The sequence below is a fragment of the Peromyscus maniculatus genome, chromosome 3, assembly GCF_049852395.1.
Source record: "Peromyscus maniculatus bairdii isolate BWxNUB_F1_BW_parent chromosome 3, HU_Pman_BW_mat_3.1, whole genome shotgun sequence".
NCBI classification, from domain to species: domain Eukaryota; kingdom Metazoa; phylum Chordata; class Mammalia; order Rodentia; family Cricetidae; genus Peromyscus; species Peromyscus maniculatus.
The window spans coordinates 115,544,505-115,564,539 of NC_134854.1; the positions used below are offsets into that span (position 1 = coordinate 115,544,505).

Consider the following 20,035-nt stretch of genomic DNA (forward strand, 5'->3'; position numbering starts at 1 on the left):
GTTCACATACAGCCTCAATGAGCTCAGTCCCAAAGACAGAGCTACACCTCTGTTTCCATCCCCACACACTGTTTTGTTGTTGTTGTTGTTGTTGTTTTTACCCTGCACTCTCTACCTCCAGTTTTCTGAACAGTCTCCACCCCCCCCCCCCCCCGGGCACTTCACTTTGCTGTAGTGATAGGACCAAGCCTCCTCCCCTATATCTGGCTCCAGCAAAGCCAGCACCTTTCCCCTTCAACAGTGCCCTAAACAGTCCCAGAAATGAGTTTACATGGCTAATGAACATCTGATGTTTCCTTGGGAGAAAGCTCTGGTTAACATCCTTAGGGCCGGAGAGACACAAAGGCCAGTGTTCAAGGTCCTTGTCTAACAGAGCAGTGAAGATGTTAGCATAGAACCTAACTCAAGGGAGGGCCTTGGTCAAGGGCTTGGTGTGATGGGAAGACAGAGGACTATGTGTCTGCAGCTGTGTGACTCCAAACTAGGTGCAGGAGCATCTGGTTGGCCAACACTGAGGTAAAATGGCACTGATCTCATTTATACCTTAACCAGAAGAAATGACTAAGGCAACACTTGCCTTCAAAATGATGCTCATGACAGAGAAGACCAAGCCTTAGAAGTACTGACACAAAGATAAATGGTCTAGAGAAAGAACACTGTAGTTCTCTGTAGAAGAGCAATCAAGGAGCCTTGGAGGTAACACAGTTGGTAAAGTGCTTGCCCCATGAGCATAAGAACCTGAATTTGCATCTCCTAAACCCTCTATAAAATGCTGTGCTTGGTGATATGGGGCTCTTGGATTCCCAGCTCTGAGGATGTGGAGCCAGAAGGATGCCTGGGGCTTGCTGGCCAGACACTCTAGCCAATGGGTGAGTTCCAGATTCAGAGAGCGACTCAATCTTAAAAAATAAAACAGAAGCAACTGAAGACGAAAATTGATGCTGATGTCTAGCCTCCACATGCACACGCACCCACCCATTCACCCACACATGTGCACACATAAAACAAGAGCATGAAGATCTAGAAGATAAAAAATCAGACGGGGGAGGAGGCTGAGGAGATGACTCAGTGGATAAGGCGCTTGCTGAGCATGCAGGAGGACTGAGGCATGGATCATTAGCACCCACATAAGTGCTGGCTGGGTGTGGAGGCCTGCTTAGAAGTTGAGCTCTCAGGAGGCTGCGACTGGGAATCCTTGGAGCAAGCCAGCTAGCAAAACTAGCCATACCGGGGCACTCTGGGTTCAGTTGAAGGACCCTGCTTCGGTGAAAAAAGGGGCGAGCTATGAGGTCTGGGGCCTCTAAATGTACTCATACTCATGTGCACAGGCACCCCCACACACGTGCATTCACACATATACGCACACACACCACAGATATACAGACACAAAGAAAAGGTTAGACTGAGGGGTGAGTGCCTGCCTAGCACTGGTGCAGCCCTGCCCCACCCCCACCCAAGCACCACAGCCACAGCAGGAGCAACAAACGCGGACTGAAGTCCAAATTGCAGAGCGCAGGAAGAAGTGGCAGTGGATGTGGATCGGTCCTTGTGAGCTCAATGCTCGGATTGTGGACAGCGGCCACTGACTGGGATAGGAAGAAAGCCCTGCTTTTCCTCCCACCATTCACATAGTTGGAATCTCACTCACACTGTATGTAGGCTAGAGCAAAATGATGCCGTTTGTTTGGATTTTGCTTTTTCGGTGGAATATCCGTTATCAAGCAATGCGCTTTTGTGTGTCAAAGATTAGAAAGGACCCACTTCCTCTTCTCAAAAGGATTTGGGCAGGAATCAACTACTGCATTTATTCCCAGAGGCTCTCCACGTTCCAGCTGAGTACTAAATATGTGGATGCTACTGAAAAGCAGTGTTATTCCCACAAAAGACTTTCTTGCCCAGCATCCATCTTACAGCAAGCACCATGCCTCTAAAATTGAGATTTCCCCAGTCAGTTAAAAGATACTCTATAAACAGGAAACCATGGAAGCCTGCAGAAGAATCTAGCTGATGCCCAAGAGCCTAGTGTCTTAGTAAATCACCATTACCTGTGAAGAGGTTTTGATTTTTTTCCCTGAACTTCCTCAAATTTACTCAAAAATTTCAATAAATCAGGTCATTAGATATAAAATCAAATGGGATTTCATTTTGATACCTAAGATTTTCCTTGCAGATCACCCAATAAATCAGAAAATGGGAAAATATTCCAAATTAAAAAAGAACCAAATGTGTATTCTATGAACTCCCTCATGAGTTATCACCTCTGTTCTCTAAAGTATGTTGTAAGAACGCCAGTTCCATGGCGAGAGCCTTCAACCTAGTTGGCTGAACAACACAGTTATTTTCATAAATATTTTTATCCTTCAGATGGGCTCTTTATGATTCAAACTTGTTTCCCCCGATAAGAAGTCACTGTGCAAGCAAGTCTTAGATCAAAGCCTACTCTCCTGCACATGACTATCTTCACAGATAAGCACGAAGGGGACAAGCTCAGAGAACCCTACTCAGTGTTCAGAACCTCACCTCACCTCTTTCATAAAATGTTCACCTTGCCTATGACTGTCTGGGGTGGGTGGGGCAGCTGAACATAGGACTCTGTCAGGTGACAGCCTTTCATTAAGTCCAGGAGCTTCATCGCAAGTGCCAGAAGACAGAGGTGGCTAGGTTTCCCCACTCACATACTGTGTTCATGGAAGGAGGAACAGTCATCATGAATCACTGCCTTTAACTATAAAAGGAGTATTTATAATTTCTCATTTGCAAATTAACCAAGTCTGTGTTAACCATTATAGCAGAAGCATCCAAAACGTCTGAGAAAAGATTCTTGTTGATAGTTCTTTAAATGCTACCTAAGTTTGCCTCCTGGGTTTACACATGCAAGCACCTACATATAATACTATTCTGTTTATGTTGAGGGTAATGTTTAAGTTAATCCCCACATGATCCTGTAACACAGGCAAGTTGGGAAGTCCTCTAGAGAACTCAGAAGGCTGATAAAGATGTGAAAGGCTTTGACAAGTGTTATAAAGTGAGTGGAAACTGACTAAAGCCAAAGCATTTCAGATTATTTAATCCTTAGGACCTCAAGACATGTGCACTTGAGGCAAATAATAATTCTGTGCTGAGAAACCTGCTTACCAATCTAAGCAACATTTATAAAAGTTGATTCTGAATAAAGACTAACGTTATGTGCTACATTGAGCCCAGCAAGTTCTTGCCATAAGAATCCATGGACATTTAGATTTGTAAACCACTCTTTTAGCTTAGTTTGCAAAGGCCTGTGCCTATGAATCTGACATGTTCTGTATGACATGACCAGACTGAGTTCTTGGATCAGCAAAGTTACAGATCGTAGCAACACTTGACAGAGCATAGCACAGTGTCTGCTAGCAATCTGCTGCTAGAAAGGCAGACACTATTATTTCATCCCTCTACTAAATAATACATGGCAGATAGGTTGAGTCCATCTACCTATTTATTCATTTATTTATTTAGAAACGGCGTCTCTCTGTGCAGCCCAGACTGGCCTGGAACTTGTTATGCAGATGAGGGTGACCTCAAATTTAGAGAGATCCACCTGTCTCTGCCTTTGGAGTGCTGAGATTGAAGGTGTGTGTCACCATGCATGGCTATTTATTTTACTTAATTGATTAAGTAATTAAATTTTATGATACTAGGGATTCAACCAATTACTTTGTGCATGTTAGGTAAATATTCAGGCATGGCCATACAGTTTGTAAGCAATATAAGTCTCTGTGTGTTTACTTGGTTGGGTCTGAGTGACTGTGGGACTGGCGGGTGACAGAGATTTGTCCTGACTGTGGGCCAGGCAGGAAAACTCTAGCTACATCACTCCCATGGGAAGATGTAAGCCCCCAGATTTCAGTCTGTTAGCTTCCCTGGGGAGAGTTTCAAACCTCACAGCAATAAATAGCATGTGTGTTTCCCTGTCTCCCACTTGTTCGCCACTTCTTCATGGTTAACTTCACCAAACTACCCGTGTACAGGCAGTGAGTAGGTGGCCACTGTACTCACGGTTACATCAGCTGAAGATGCTTACGGTAGATCGCAATGTTGCACTCTGTAGCAGAAACCACTAGGTTGGCCAAGTCAGCTGCAGTGTGCATCACGAACTCTTAAATGGTCTTATTAATAAAAAATAAAATAAATAAAAAAAACCCCCAGAGCCAGATATTGGGGTGAAAGCTGAAAGAGCAGTGAAACAGAACAAGCCAGCCATGTTCTTACCTCTATGAAATCCTCAGCCTCAAGAGGGTGAGTTCCTGTTTCCTCACGCCTTATATACCTTTCTGTGCCCTGCCTTATTACTTCCTGGGATTAAAGGCGTGTGTCCTTCCCAAGCAAAGACACGCCATCTCAAGTGCTGGGATTAAAGGTATGTGCCACCACGCCTGGCTCTGTTCCCAGTGTGGCCTTGAACTCAGAGAGATCCAGACGGATCTCTGCCTCCCAAGTGCTAGGATTAAAGGTGTGTGTCACCACTGCCTGGCCTCTGTGTCTAATCTAGTGGCTGACTCTGTCCTCTGGTCCCCAGCAAGTTTATTAGGGTATACAATATATCACCACAAAAAGAGAGTACCATCACAAGGGAGATACTTTTTTTCCACCACCATTCCGTTGCCCACTTTCTACCTTGATGTCATTTGGAGTAACGGCAGCCATGTTGTGATAATGGGGAAGATGCATGGATGGCAAATTATTAACAACTGACTAACACAGCAGATATAAAGGACCTGGTGGGACCAGGGGGCACCCGAGCTAGTACTGGAAACCACCTGGTGGTGCACCGTTTCAGGATCTGCTAGGTGGCATTCTTTAAAATGTGCAGTTGAAGTTGTTCTCCAATAGACAGTTTTGTAAGTATCGTATTCCTTTGGTGGAGCATGTCTTCCATAACCAGCTGCTGGAAGATGCCTTCACTGCTCAGACAAGTGCATCTGGCAAATCTCCCAATGCGGTTCTACCTTTCCTCTAGGTCAAAATGTAGCAAAGGCCCCGTACTTCTTTAGATGCCTGTCGCCGGAGCGTGTATGAATACATGTCAGCATCTTGCACCCCACACAGACCATGATAGCCAAAGCTGTTGGGAAATGTGTAGGGTGAATGAAAACACAGCTCTAGCTGGAAAATTTCTCAGTTCCTGAGTTCCTTCAGTCCTGCCCGACCCTGCCAGACCCTGCCCAGCCTGGCTGCTTATAAAATAATCACTCAGAAGCTTATATTAATTATTGTAACTGCTCGGCCATTAGCTCAGGCTTATTACTGACTAGCTCTTACACTTAAATTAACCCATAATTCTTATCTATGTTTAGCCACATGGCTTGGTACCTTTTCTTAGTTCTGCCTTGTCCTCTTGCTTCCTCTGTGTCTGGCTGGCAACTCCTGACTCTGCTCTTCCTCTTCCCAGCATTCCTTTAGTCTGCTCCCCTTGCCTATACTTCCTGCCTGGCTGCTGGCCAATCAGCATTTTATTAAACCAGTGTACAAAGCATTATCACACAGCACACAGCACTGTTCCTTTCCTCAGCAACACAAATCTTACTCCATATTGTTTCCTTTTACAATTGAATTTTACTATGAAACATTCATCGTGAGTTTTGAAAGGACTTTAAAAAAAAATTCAAGATTAAGCCAGATATGATGATCCACACCTGTGAATCTCAGTTGTCAGGAGGCAGAGGCAGGAGGATCACATTTAGAGGCTGGGCTGGGCTATAAAGCAAGACTCTCTTGCCTTCTCTCAGCAGGGAATAATAGTGTTTGATGACTAACAGCTGGTAAATTAGGAGCTAGAGAAATGGCCCAGTCAGTAAAGTTCTTGTTTAACAAGCACGAGGACCTGAGTTCAGATTCTCATATGCCACATAAAAAAGCTGGGTAGGGCGGCACACACTTGTAGTGTCAGTGCTTGGGAGGTCGAGACAGACAGACCCCTGGGGCTCTCTGGCCAGCTAGCCTACTTAAATTGAAGAGTTCCAGGCTGGTGGGAGACCCTGCCCTCGCGCCCCAAAGAGGTGGATGGCATCTGAGGAATGACAGCCGAGGTTGACCTCTGACCTCTACACCCATGCTCACATGCAGGCACATACACACATATACACACAAGGTAATTGGATCCTAAGAGGGTGTGGTTGGTCTCTGCTAGGAGGTGACGGGATCCAGTTGGTTGTCATAGCACAAAACATCAAAAGCAAAGATTGCAGCTGGGTGGTTCAATTCACAGCTCCACTCCTCACTCCATACACCTCATCATAAGTTTCTCTGTGAACCTCATCCCTTACTCTAAACTGGAGACAGTCCCTAACTCAGGAAGCTGGGTGAGGTCAGAGAATGGAACCTGTGAAGTTTTTATAAAAACCATACCACAAAGTGCCTGTAAGTTTTAGGTATTGTTGCTTTTCCTCTCAGGGACTATCTGGAAATGATTTTTCAAAAATTCTCAGTGTATCTATCACACACATCTAATCTCTGGCACTGCAAAGGCCTTCAATACTTAATTTAAAATTTAAAAATAAATGGGCCTATGAATTGCCAAAATATCCGATATTCCTAGTGTGTTAGAGCCCAGGATCCAGATAACAATGGCCTGAAGGTTCCATGAAGTGCCGTTCTTGCAGATGGCCCTCATAGTACCTCAGTTTCCTTAACTAGAAAATGGAAATAATAATAGTATTTTCCATTCCAAAAAGTAGAGTTAGTGAATGGGTTGACAGACAGCAAGCAGTGCATAACTGTTGACATTTAAAAAAAATACTTTTATTTATTGTTATTTTAGAATATATGTATAATTGTCTGTGTGTGTGTGCACACATAAGTATGGGTGCCTGAAGAGTCCAGAAGAGGGCATTAGATCACATGGAGCTGGAGACACAGGTGTTTGTGAACTGCCTGTCGTGAGTGCTGGGAACTGAACCTGAGTGGTCTGCAAGGGCAGTCAAGTGCTCTTCTGAATCATCTCTTCAGCCCCTAGTGTGTAGATGGATTTTTCTTTGGGCTGCCAGCTCACAAAAGATTACATGGAGACCTATTATTAATTGGGAAAGCTCAGCCTATAGCTTAGGCTTATCCCACTAGCTCTTATAACCTAAATTAACTTGTTCATATGCTTGTCACGTGACTTGTGGCCTTTCCCTCTCCTCCTGCATATCTCTCTCTCTCTCTCTCTCTCTCTCTCTCTCTCTCTTTCTGCATCTAGCTGGCGATTGGCTGTTTAACTTTTTATTAAACCAATCACAGTGACACATCTTTACACAGTGTAAAGAATATTCCACAACGCACAACACTACTGTTGGTCCTTTACAAACAGCCCACCACTAGGTAAGTAAAAGTGCATTTTATTGGTGTCCCTGTTTTATCTCCCAGGCCCTTTCTAAATCCACAGATCTTCAGTTAAACACTGGATAAATGGAATTCTTCCTTCTGCCTCATTAATACGCTAAGGTGGTTTTTTTTTTCTCACATATCATGTCAGTTCTCAATGAATAAAGTAAATTGTTCCATATAAGGACAACGATTCTCATTTGAAAATGCCTCAGTAATTAGTTCTGTAAATGCATTTGCAGATTGGCTATGGGTAGATGGTTCTGGGAGCTCTGGCTAAGACAGACTGTGGGCCCCTTCTTCTGTTGCCGGCGACACCGCATAGATGATGCACAGAGACATCTCCATGTTTCCTAGGAAAGCCCAGAAGCAGCACTTATTTCCAGCCCACAGCTGCAAGCGTCTCCCTTCTTTCTACAACTGTGAAAGGGTGGCAGGAGTTGAGTGACTGACCTTCATGGAGACCGAGGAAGTCAAAGGAAGTCAACATGTCAGGAAGAAAATCTCTAAGGAATATTCACTCACATAGAGACAGTCAGCATCCAGAACACAGTGCCCAAAGGGCTTCATGTGCTCCAGACAGTCGGCATTTCTCATTCAAACCCTAACAGATACCACAGGCCCAGCATCCTTGATGGTGGGGAGTGGGATGTGTCTTCCACGTGGTTCGCACAGTTCTCTGACTGATGAAAGAAGGACACCAAAAGAACCAGGCTCAGCTGGAGATTGTGACGATACAGTTCAAGAAGTTACTGGGTTTTTGTTTTGTTTTGTTTTTTTCTTGTGTGGATGCTAAGTTGGTAGACTATGCCAAGGTCTTCTGGGGACATTCAAAGATGAGTCAACACAAGAGTGTAAGGCCAACACAGTGGACAGGAAGCCAAGAAGTAAAGAGGTCCATTAACCAGGTCATTGTTTGAGAGCATGCAGCCAGCCAGCCATGAATCCTCAGGATTTTTCAGTTATAAATCTGGTAACTTCTCCTTAGTCTAAGCTGGTTTGAATTAGTGTCCATCACTTACAACTGCAAAAACAAAACAAAAAGCAACTCTGACTCATAACTGAGGTACAGGAAAAGTCATGCCGATTTATAACATGCAGTACTTTTACCACAACACACCTAGAATATTTAATGTGATATCTATGTTAGTCTATGCTGCTCATATTTCCTCAAGTACTTCCCCACAAACTCAAGGTATCTCATTAGACAAACAGAATTTTACTCACACAGTAAGGGAGCAGAGTGTTTGAAGATCACAACTATATCAAAAACTTGGAACACTTGAGAAAACGCACTTCCTGGTAGTAATGATCACACAAGCTTGGCTACCCAAGAGAACTCTTAAAGCATGACTTTCAAAGTCACATTCTTTCGTTTAGTAATCAGGCTAAAAATAACCTGCGTACAATGTCTGGCCGATGATTGAAACACATTGCCCCAGAAACCCTTGTACCAGTTATCTGTAGCAGGCTCTAAGCTGGGATGCCAATATTTGGACCTTGTAGAAGGAGGCCTATGGAGAATTCATTTTACACACCCTACTCCTTCCACCCCCTGACTGTCTCTATGTGGTTGTCCTCTGGCCTCCAAGAAGTAACTCCATTCCTCAGTATCTCAGTAAACTTGTGGTCCTACAGCAGTGGCATCATTTACCTTATAGAAAGGTTTACCTGGAAGCTGTGCAAAACCAGGTTTGTCCACTCTGTCCTATTACATAAGCCCAGGACGTGGGTGGCTCACGGCTAACCCACCTGCAGCTCTTAATAGGAGCCCCCATGGTGGGCTCTGCAGGCACTGATAGCATCATTTGTCTTGCTTTGGGCATCCACAGGGCTCCTACTGGTTTCAGCTCTGACCGTGTACTGTAGACTACGGGTTAAACATTTCACAGTAACCCTTAAGTAAGCAGTCACAAAACCTCATGACATTACATCTATTGGTGTCTCCAATTCATTCTTGAGAAAAAGTCAAAGCAGTGGAGCAAAATTAAGATTACACCCTGCATAAATGGGGAGACAGAGCCAGGTTCCAGTTCATTTCCCCTGCTATCCATAGGCCGTTGTTGTTATGCCTACTGTATTTCCACTCTTTGTGTCGAGTGTTGTGGGATATTTGTGCACTATGTCAAAATGTATTGCTGCGATTGGTGTAATAAAATGCTGAATGGCCAATAGCTAGGCAGGAGGTACAGGCAGGACTTCAGGGCAGAGAGAAAACTCTGGGAATAAGAAGGCAAAGTCACCAGCCAGATGCAGAGGAAGCAGCATGAGCAGTATGGAGAGATGTGGTAATGAGCCATGCAACAGGATGTAGATTAAAATAAATTGGTTAATATAAGTTATAAGAGCTAGTGGGACAAGCCTAAGCTAAGTCTGAGCTTTTATAACTAATAAGAATTCTCTGTGTTGTTATTTGGGAGCTGGCGATCCAGAGAAAGACTCATTACAGTGGGGTGTGTATGTGAGTGTGCATGTTGGTGTGGATGTGGATGTACTTGTGTGCATGAGGATGTGTATATGTGTGTACATATACACGAAGAGGCCAGAGGACAACTTCAGATCTCATTTTTGCAGTGCTAACGACTTTATTGGTTGTAGCTTTCTGTAATGGTTCCCATCTGTTGCAAAAAGAAGTTTCCTTGATGAGAGATGAGGACGACACTTATCTGTGTATACAAGGAGAAATATTTAGAATGTAGGTAGGGACCAGGGTTGTCCAAGAGACTCCCAAAACATTACAGACTGTTGCTGCTGCCCTTCCTCTGTCTCTAGAGGTAGGAGGTAAGTCCCTGTCTTAGTTACTTTCCTATTGCCATGACAACGCTCCATGATCAAGGCAACTTATAAAAGGAAGCATTTAATTTGGGGGCTCAGAATTCCAGGGAGTTAGAGTCCACGACCATCATGATCAGGAGCATGGCAACAGGCAGGCCAGCATGGTGCTGGAGCAGTTGCTGAGAGCTTACATATTATCCATAAGCAGGAGGCAGAGGAGGCTAACTGAGAATGGCTTGGACTTTGGAAACCTCAAAACTTACCTCCAGTGACACACTCCTCCAACAAGGTCACACTTCCTAATCTTTCTCACACAGTTCCACCACTATGACCAAAAATTCAGATCTATGAGCCTATGGAGGGCATTCTTATTCAAACTACTACATTCCACTCCCTGGCCCCCATAGGCACGTGGCCACATCATAATGCAAAATGCATTTAGTTCAACTTCAGAAGTCGCCATAGTTTTTCACAATCTCAACAAAGTTTAAAAGTTCAATGTCTCTTCTGAGATTCAAGGCACTCTCTTAATTATAACCCCCTGTAAAAATCAAAAAGCAAATTACATATTTCCAACATATAATGACACAAAATATATATTACCATTCCATAAGGGAGGAAAGGGGACATAATCAGGAAACGTTGGGCCATAGCAGGGAAAACTATATCCTGCAGCTCCACGTTGAATGCTAATGGGCTTGGGTGGCTCTTTCTTACAGCTTTGCTGACTGTAACACACTCCCCTGTCTACAGCTCTCCTTGGCAGATATCCCACAGCTCTGGCATCTCCAGCATCTTTGGATCTCTAACACAATCCAGGCTTCACTTTCACAGCTTCATGAAATGGGCTCTCTGGGCCCGAAAGCAGGGGATGCCCCCCCCCAAATGTCTGGCCTCAGTGGCTCTCCTCATCTACAAGGAAAGAGTCTACAAGACCTTTGCTCCTGTATTCTTCATGACTCTAAACCCAGAATCACGAGGCAGACGCTGTCATGGTCCACTCTCTGTTTAGAATAGAACCTGGCCATCTCCTTGAATCACATAAGATTTGTTTTGGTTATTGCTTTAGCAGCAATTTTCCTTAGGCCTTTTCTTATTACAAGGTAGAGGTTTAGCTGGGTGGGGTCTTGCCCTGAGGTTACCGCTTCCTTCATTCCACTTCCCATCAAGCCTCTCATCTCCTTAGTACAAGCCTTGTCTCCAGTGTTAAATGTCCTGGTGCCCTTTTTCCAAACTGTACATTTTGTGTTTCTTTTTGCCCTAGCTGCTTTTTTTCATGGCAGATCTTCACAGGAGTGATTACTAATAACCAAATGACAGAGTTATTATTAGGCTGTCTTGAAATCTCCTCTGCCAGTGAAATTAATCTAGAACTCTTCAGTTTAGCCTCAAGCAGATTCTTCAGACAAGGGCAAAAAGCAGCCACATTCTTTGGCAAAGTATCACAACTGTTTCTAGCCCTGTTGCTAATATTAGTTTCCCCTCTGAAACTTCTTGAGCAGGGCCTCCAGAGTCCATATTGCTCTTAGCATGACCATCTTCCCAGCTCCAATGGTAATGGCCAATTAAGCCCTGCTTACAGAGTTCAGCTGCTGTCCTAGCCCCAAATACCAAAGCCTTCCACATTCCTCCCCAACACAGATGGTCGGGCCAGTCACAGCAAAGCTACTACTACTACTGTGACCAAACATGAGGACCAAAGCAACTTCTAGAAGAAAGAGTTTATCAGGAATTTACAGTTTCAGAGGGTGAGTCCATGACCATCTCATAGACAAGGAACCTGGCAGCAGCCAGGCAGACATGGTGCTGGAGCATTAGCTGAGAGCTACATCTTGAACCACAAGAAGGAGGCAAAAAGTGAGAGATAACTGGGAATGATGTGGGCCTTTGAACTCTCAAAGCACACCCCCAGTGATGGCCTCCAGCCTATGGGGCCCAGGAAGTGGAATGTGGTCGTTTGAATGGCTCCCATAGGCTCTCGTGTTTCAATGCATGGTCTCCGGTTGGTAAAACTGTCTGGGAAGGATTAGGAGGTATGGTCTTAATGGAATAGGTGTGTCACTAAGGGTGAGCTTTGAGATTTCAAAAGCCAGACACAGTCCCAATTTTCTTTCTCTCTGCCTCATGATGTCTCAATATGTGAGCCCAATCTTGTAGCAGGCCTTGGCAGCTAGTCAGAAATGCAGATCTGGGGCCATATCTCGGATCTATCGTGGCTCCAGAAGATGCTCCAGCACACCAAGATGTCTTCCGAAGGATCCAATTGGCCAGTCTGGTGTCACCGGTGATGATGAAACCAAAGAAAGCAGACTCCTGCTGTATCTGCCATTGATTAGCTCAAACTTTCTTGTAGCAGGTTTTCTTAACTAGGAGAGATCTGAGAAGCAGTATCTGGGATAATGCTTTCCAAATCACACTCAGTGGAGCACGAGGCTTCAGTCCTTCAGGGCCTCCTGGGAATAGGGATTGTGTAAGGCTACCCAGCAGAGCTGGGCCTCCGGGCTACAAATCCACTTCAAACAGAGCTCCTATGCTTTGATCAGCTTTAGGAACTGGGATTACAGTTTGATTTCCTCTGAGAAGAAGATATATCTGCACTGCTTTTGCTGATCAGTCAACCTGTGTTATTCCACATTGTCCATCAGTCACATGAGCATGGTCCTCAAATTGCCCCAGTCATGAGCTTGGGGAATGAACCTGCTTCTATTTTCTAAACACTTGCCTTGGAGTACAGATGTGACCTTTAAAATGCCAAACCCTCTGTTCCCAAGAGGACGGCTCAGTTACTTTCCTATCTTATTTTAACATGTAATATCCAAGAAAGACACTAATGTGGAAAATTCTGAATTTGGCATATATACCACCCTTGGTTTGCCCTCTAGCAAAAGCTCTGTGTACCCTTTTTTTCTTACAAAACAGTCTCACCAGGCAATGGGAATTTGATGCTTAAGGTCAATACCAGCAGTCCAGTTTTACCCCTAGACTAAGCATTTGGGAGTCATCTTTAGTGATCAGCATTGCCTTGTGACTACTGTTATAGTCTCTCAGAATTTGCTTAAGAAGGATGCTACATGAGGATCAGGAAAAAAAAATGCATCTCATTTTACTACAGGAGGGGATCCCTCTCACCAGCAGGGGAGCTTCAGGCAAGCTACTTACTGGACACCTGTGTACAGTTAGTTTCCAGGAATGAGAATCTCTAAAGTCCCGACATTGTAGAGATAACAGTATGACAAATACAAAGAAAGTGTCAGAGACAAACAGATGCTTTTACCAAATGGAAGGCAAGTGTGACTGTTAAGTGTAGACACAGCCTCTCTGAGATGATGCTAGCTCTGCTCTAGGTTCGTTCTTAGCTTAGCAAGAGGCACCTGGGAAGGCCTGTGGGGAGATGGCTCAGCAGGAAAGATGAATACTATGAAAGTGTGAGGGATGGAGTTCATATCCCCAGCACCTGGGTAAATGCTGGGCAGGTGTGGTGGCCCATTTGGAAGCTCAGCATTTGGGAGGCTAAGGCAGGGGAACTCCAGAGTAAGAGAAAGAGCTAGATCAGCTGATTGGTTGATCTCTGGGTTCAAATGAGGATCACTGTCTCAATATGCAAGATGGAGAATGAGCTAAGAGATATCAACCATCAGTTTCTGATCTCTGGATATATGTGCACATTGGCATAAATACACCACACACATGAACATGCATACATGAACTCTCTCTCTCTCTCTCTCTCTCTCTCTCTCTCTCTCTCTCTCTCTCTCTCTCTCTCTCTCTCTCTCTTCAAAAATAAAGAAGAGGAAGGAGGAAAGAAGGAAGAAGCCATTTGTCCTAAAAGCTCAGGGTAGCTAAAGAAAAGCGAAGAGGGACACCTGTGGAAATAAATGAGGCCCTGTCAAGAGTCAAGGACTATATTGGGTAGGTCTTCATAAGCCATGAAAAAAGATGCAGGAAGCAATAACTTTTCAAATAAGCTTCACCCTGGGAAAATGTCTGCACAAAAGACCATGCCATTCCCATAAGCAGTGGCCAATGTTCTAAAAGAGTGCTTTCCAATTTTATATTTCACTTTAGTTTTATAGGAGTGGCAGAGTTGATAGTTTTCCTTGGAGACACAAGAATTGCTTTGGGAATGGGTAGAGTTGTGTGAAGTGTATCACCTCTCTCTCTTCCTCTCCCTTTCTATCTGAACCTCTTACACTATAATGTAACCGCTGCTCACAGTGAGCAATCTTTCCCTACAAGATGGGACTACAACCAACAGTGCCTAAGCCAACCTTATGAACACTTAGGCAGGGGGTGGGGTTTGGGTGGGGGCTCATTCACCCTAACCTTCAGCTCAAATCTCAAGCATCTCTACTCTATGAAGGCAACAACTCAAACACAATGCAACCAAAATCCAACTTGTCTTTGTCTATAAACAAGTTAGATTCTTCTCCATTGTCCATGTTAGCAGGTATCAATATGGCACCACATTGGTATAGGCTACCTGTCTAGTCAGTAACCATCAGACATCTGAATGAACAAGTTAATAAATTAAAGTTCTGGAACCAAATGAAAGCGGGAATAAGCCAGGGAGGAGGGCTGGAAAGTCATGTGCCAGGGAAGGATGCCTTAAGCACTTCTGGGCCTATTTCAAGGGGGCAGCCCTCAACCTCACCTGCGCTATCATCTGGGGGTCGTGCAAGAGCACACAGATTCTCCTTCACTCCTGATGTGGTTTGATGGGATACAGTCCAGGTGTCTAGGTTATTTGAAGATTTCCCTATGGATTGTCTTCTGTATCCCAGTTGAAAGCAACTATCCAGGAGTTACTGAAATTGAGGCCATCATTGTGTGGGCCTCTTGCAATTTCGTGTGTGTGTGTGTGTGTGTGTGTGTGTGTGTGTGTGTGTGTGTGTGTATACAAGTGTGCATTTATATGTGTGTATGTACATTGTGGCAGTCAGAGGACAACCTTAGGTATTATTCCTCAAGTATTACCCATTTTGTAAGAAAAAGGCTCTCTCACTGGCCTCGAGCTCGCCAACAAGGCTAGTCTAGCTCACCAGCAAGTCCCAGGGACTCATCTGGCTTTGCCTCTCCAGCACCGAGTTTCTTTAGTCAATGACTTCAGTCAAACTCTAGAGCCACCAGGAAATGCTACTCACAGAAGAAATCCCCAAAATAGCTGATCTAAAGAGAGAGTTAATTGCTGATACTTATCTTAAGCATCAAATTCCCACTGACTATGGGAATACCATGGTTTTAAAGAAAAAGTATATTGAACACAGGGGACTACTGTGTCTCAACAACCTCCCCCCTGCCTCCTGAACCTGTGAATTGTCAGGGAACTTCCTCGCCCTCTTAGGACAGAGTTTCAGATTAGACACAGGTTATTTTTGTCCAACAGATAAACTTCATTCACTAGATACTGCCTCATTTATTTTTCTACTGTTGTTTTTATTTATTAGGCCAGAAGTGTTCTGTGAGCATAAAACAGATGCTTTTAGTTCCAATGAAGAAAGAAACATCAAAATATGTGCCCTGACCTCTGAGCACCTGCAGGTGGTACAGTCATGGATGCAGCTTTTCCCTGTGCTGTGCCTTTCTAGACCAAACGTGGGCAAACTTGTAATCTCTCTTTGTTGATCTGTAAAATAGTCATCATGGTAGTCTCTGCCTCCAAAAGATTTAATAAAAGTTAAATAAAATGTTAAGTCAGGTTGTAGTTGCTTAAGGAAGACTTTTCTCATGAGCTTGTTCAGTTATATGCATTGACAAGTGGGATCACGGTGTTCCTCTCCATTAAGTCCTTTCCAGGACATAGTCAGATGGCAGGAAAGCTGACGCATCCGAGGGCTTCTCCACTAGAAATCCTGGTAGCTGGGCCGAGATGGTGTGGTAGTTTATGTAATTGGCTCCCATAATCCCAAAGAGAGTGGTGCTATTAGGAAGTGTGGCCTTGTTGAAGTAGGCGTGGCCTTGCTGAAGGAAATGTGTCACTGTGGGGTTGGGCTTTGAGGTCTCCTTTGCTCAAGCTTTGTTTTCCTGTTGTCTTCTAATCCAGATGTAGCCTGCGCCATGTCTGCCGCAGAATGCCCCTGTGCTCCCCACCATGATGATAATGGATTGAACTTCTGAAACTGTAAGCTAGCCCCAATTAAATGTTTTCCTTTATAAGAGGTGCTGTGGTCATAGTGTCTCTTCACATCAATAGAAACCCTAACTAAGACAGATGGCTAGAGCAGGTGGATCGTGGTTGGTTAGGTCTGTCTGCTGTCTGTGGCTAATGTGGGCTTTCCCAAAGCATGGGATGCTTCCAGTTGTTGAACTTCCCACTTGGAAGCTAGTCTCACCCTTGAATGAGGACTCTAAGGGAGAGGAAGTAGACATTTAAGTGTATTAAGGCCTGGACCTACAAATAGGTTCAATATCACGTTCTGCTTATTTTCCTGCTCAAAGCAGTTCCAGTACCTTGCAGACATAAGAGTGTCATAGTTAGGGTTTCTACTGCTGTGGTAAAACACCATGACAAAAAAGGAAGTTGTGGGGGAAAGGGTTGATTTGGCTTACACTTCCATCATCATTGTGGTGGTTTGAATAGAAATGGTCACATAGACTCATATATTTGAATGCTTGGTCATTAGGGACTAGGAGGTGTGACCTTGTTGGAGGAAGTGTGTTCCTATGGGTGGGCTTTGGGGTTTCAGATGCTCAAGTCAGGTCCAGGCCCAGTCTCTCTCTCTCTGTCTCTCTCTCTCTGTCTCTCTCTCTCTGTCTCTCTCTCTCTCTCTCTCTCTCTCTCTCTCTCTCTCTCTCTCTCTCTCTCTCTCTCTCTCTCTCTCCAATTCAGATGTAGAACCTTCAGCTGCCTCTCCAGCACCATGCCTGCCTATGTGTCACCATGCTCCCCTTCATAAGACTTTCCTTTCTAAGACCTTTATGTGTCCCAGTGTTTTTTTCACTGCAATAGAACATTGACTAAGACAATCATCAAAGAGTCAGGACAGGAACTCAAACAGGGCAGGAGCCTGGAGGCAGGAGCTGATGCAGAAGCCTTGGTGGAGTGCTACTATTGGTTTGTTCCTCGTGGGTTGCTCAGCCTGCTTTCTTAAGAACCCAGGACACCAGCTCAGCCATGATACCACCCACAATGGACTGAGCCCTCCGACATCAATCACTAATTAAGAAAATACCCTATAGGCTTGCCTATGATCCAGTCTTACTGACGAATTTTCTTAATTGTGGTTCCCTCCTCTCAGATGACTTTAGCTTATGTCAAGTTGACATAAAACTGTCCAGCACAAACAGTCACCTCTCCAATGGAGGAATGATGCTCCAGTTTTGTGTTTAGTCCAACATCATTTATAAAGCACATGGCAAAATGTCTAGCATACTAAATTATAATATTTCAAACAACATCTATTGTAACAATAACCAAATGGTATTATAATAACATCATGGTGGTATTCTGATCTTTTCATAAAATTAATGGAAGTCATGATCAGCACATGAGTAAATAAAAAGAAAGAGAGAGACCATGGCAATCACTGAAAAGAAGCATCTCCTTCCCTGTGGGAGGCATTAGTCACCCAGTATTTGCTGAGCAGCATCAGACTGCAGGAAGCTGCTGTCAGAATCCTTCCAATGCAGCTATTGTGGGGCTGGGTAGAAGAGGGGGCTTCCCAGGAGACTCATTTCATTGCCTGTGATGGGTGTGATGAATGCTTTTGTGTGAAGGTGGCACTGTCCACAAGGAACGGAATGAGTCACTGGGTGAAATCATGGCTTCTAAGGTTCTGCCAGGCTAAGAGAAGTGGGGCTGGCTCAATGGGACTTAAAGATCAAGGCAACCCAGTCTCTGGATGTCCATAGGGCAAGGAGAGAATGTAGTGCCTCAAATACTAGCATATAAGGGTGATACTGAATTCTTTTTAAGGAAAAGATAACTCACCATTAAAACTGTGTGACAGAAGGAAAATAACAAATGAGGCAAGCAAATAATACACTGTACTTAAAAAAATAATTCACTATGGCCTGGGGATAACAGAGTTAGGAAAGTGCTTGCTGCTTGAGCATGAAAATCTGAGTTTGATCCCCAGAACCCACACAAAAATGTAGGGTGTGGTAGTGCGCACTTGTAGGTCCAACACTGGGGAGACAGGTAGATCCCCGGGGCCCACTCAGCAGGCAACCTGGCTTACTCCTAATATCCAGGCCAATAACATACTCCATCTCACAAAAACAAGAAGTCTGAAAGCTTCTGAGGAACGATATCCAAGGTTGGCCCCTGGCTTCCCCATACATGTGCACCCACACAAACATGCACTCACACAAACACACCATACATACAGAAGATAATTCCTTGTGACAAAGTTGAGTTAGTCTATTGCAGTTATCAAAGGAACAAGTAGACATTTGAGAATAAAACTGATGCAGTTAGCTATATTAATACAGGACACTCACTCTAAACATGGAATCTGGCACCAAAGCCTCCTTTGATGCCCTCTTCACTGACTCTGGGCTGTCCTCTGACTTATTTTAATTAATTGAAAGTGGTAGCATAGACGTGGCACCAATTCCAGGGGCACCTGACTTTTAACCTTGACCTGTTGTGTGAGATGAGATATGGAACATCACTGAATGTTGTCTGTTGTATCCCTGGGAACCACAATACTTGACAAACTTGGAAGAAAGGTATACTTTGCCCTCTGGATTCAGAGGGACTCAGTCCATCACGGCAGGAAATACATGGCAGAGTTCCTGGCAACAGTAGTATATGGCAGAGACTCCTGACACCAGGACAAAGCAGGAGAGCTCCAGAACTGGGGACCAGGGTGTGACCTTCAAAGGCTCACTCCTAGTCACCTGCTTCCACAAGTCAGGCTCTGCTGAAGAGTCCATATTCTTTAAGTTGCCACTCACTAAGGGAGACACATTTAAAACGCAAGCCTGTGGAAGACACTTCAGAATCAAATGATAACATTTTGTGCTTTTGATATTTTAAAGAAGATTTTAAAAAAAGATAGAACAAACCTGAGGATACAATGTAAAGATATTGTTATAAGGATATTAGCTATACACTCATCTTTTTTTTTTTTTTTTTTTTTTTTTCGAGACAGGGTTTCTCTGTGTAGCTTTGCGCCTTTCCTGGAGCTCACTTGGTAGCCCAGGCTGGCCTCGAACTCACAAAGATCCGCCTGGCTCTGCCTCCCGAGTGCTGGGATTAAAGGCGTGCGCCACCACGCCCGGCTACACTCATCTTATAGCAGGAGAAAAACGGCAAAGCATTAAGCCACAGCATGCCATGTTACCACAGTATATGAATCAAATATATCAATCACCGCACGAAGAGCCACAGAGCAGAACCCAGATTCCAGAAGTGATAGCACCCAATAGCATTCCTCAGCCTCTAAAAGGAGTCAAGATGCATAAGCAAGTAGGAGATGTTTACAATACATTATACACAGATGCTCCCATTATGAACATCTTATGCATGGGAAGACTGGGAGGAACACATAGTGTTAACTAGAGTTCTAGTTACATGATGGTGTTATCGGTGGCTCTGGGTTTTATTTTGTTTTGTTCATTTGTAGATGAGTTCAGAGCAATGGGTATGAGCTACTTTGGACAGAAATGAAAAGAAGATAAACTATTTAATTGAAAACAATAATGACAAAAGAGCCTAGAGATTTAAAAGTGGGGCAAGAATTAGAGTTTAAAAACATATTTGGAAAACACCTGGAATCCTACCAATACCCACAAGCCCATCTGAATGTGACTTTTCTCTGCCAACGGCCACCCACCTGGCTATGTTTGTCTCCGGCATTTGCAGTCAGATCCTGGCATTGAAAATCAGCTCCAGCTGTTGGTTTGGAGGTACACAAGGACAAATGTGAGAAGATCCCTAAAGGGCTCACACTGGCCAGGCAGCCTAACCTACATGGAA

At 44.2% G+C, this 20,035-nt stretch overlaps 1 long non-coding RNA gene across 11 annotated transcripts in view; it reads left to right on the forward strand.

The window, feature by feature from the left end:
* Positions 1–20,035, forward strand: part of LOC107399835 (uncharacterized) — a 356,785-nt gene that overhangs the window by 325,517 nt on the left and 11,233 nt on the right. For all 11 annotated transcript variants that reach the window (XR_013050028.1, XR_013050030.1, XR_013050031.1 and 8 more), the window contains one exon: positions 16,154–16,231. This is a non-coding gene — a long non-coding RNA (uncharacterized LOC107399835). The remainder of the gene's footprint in view (positions 1–16,153; positions 16,232–20,035) is intronic.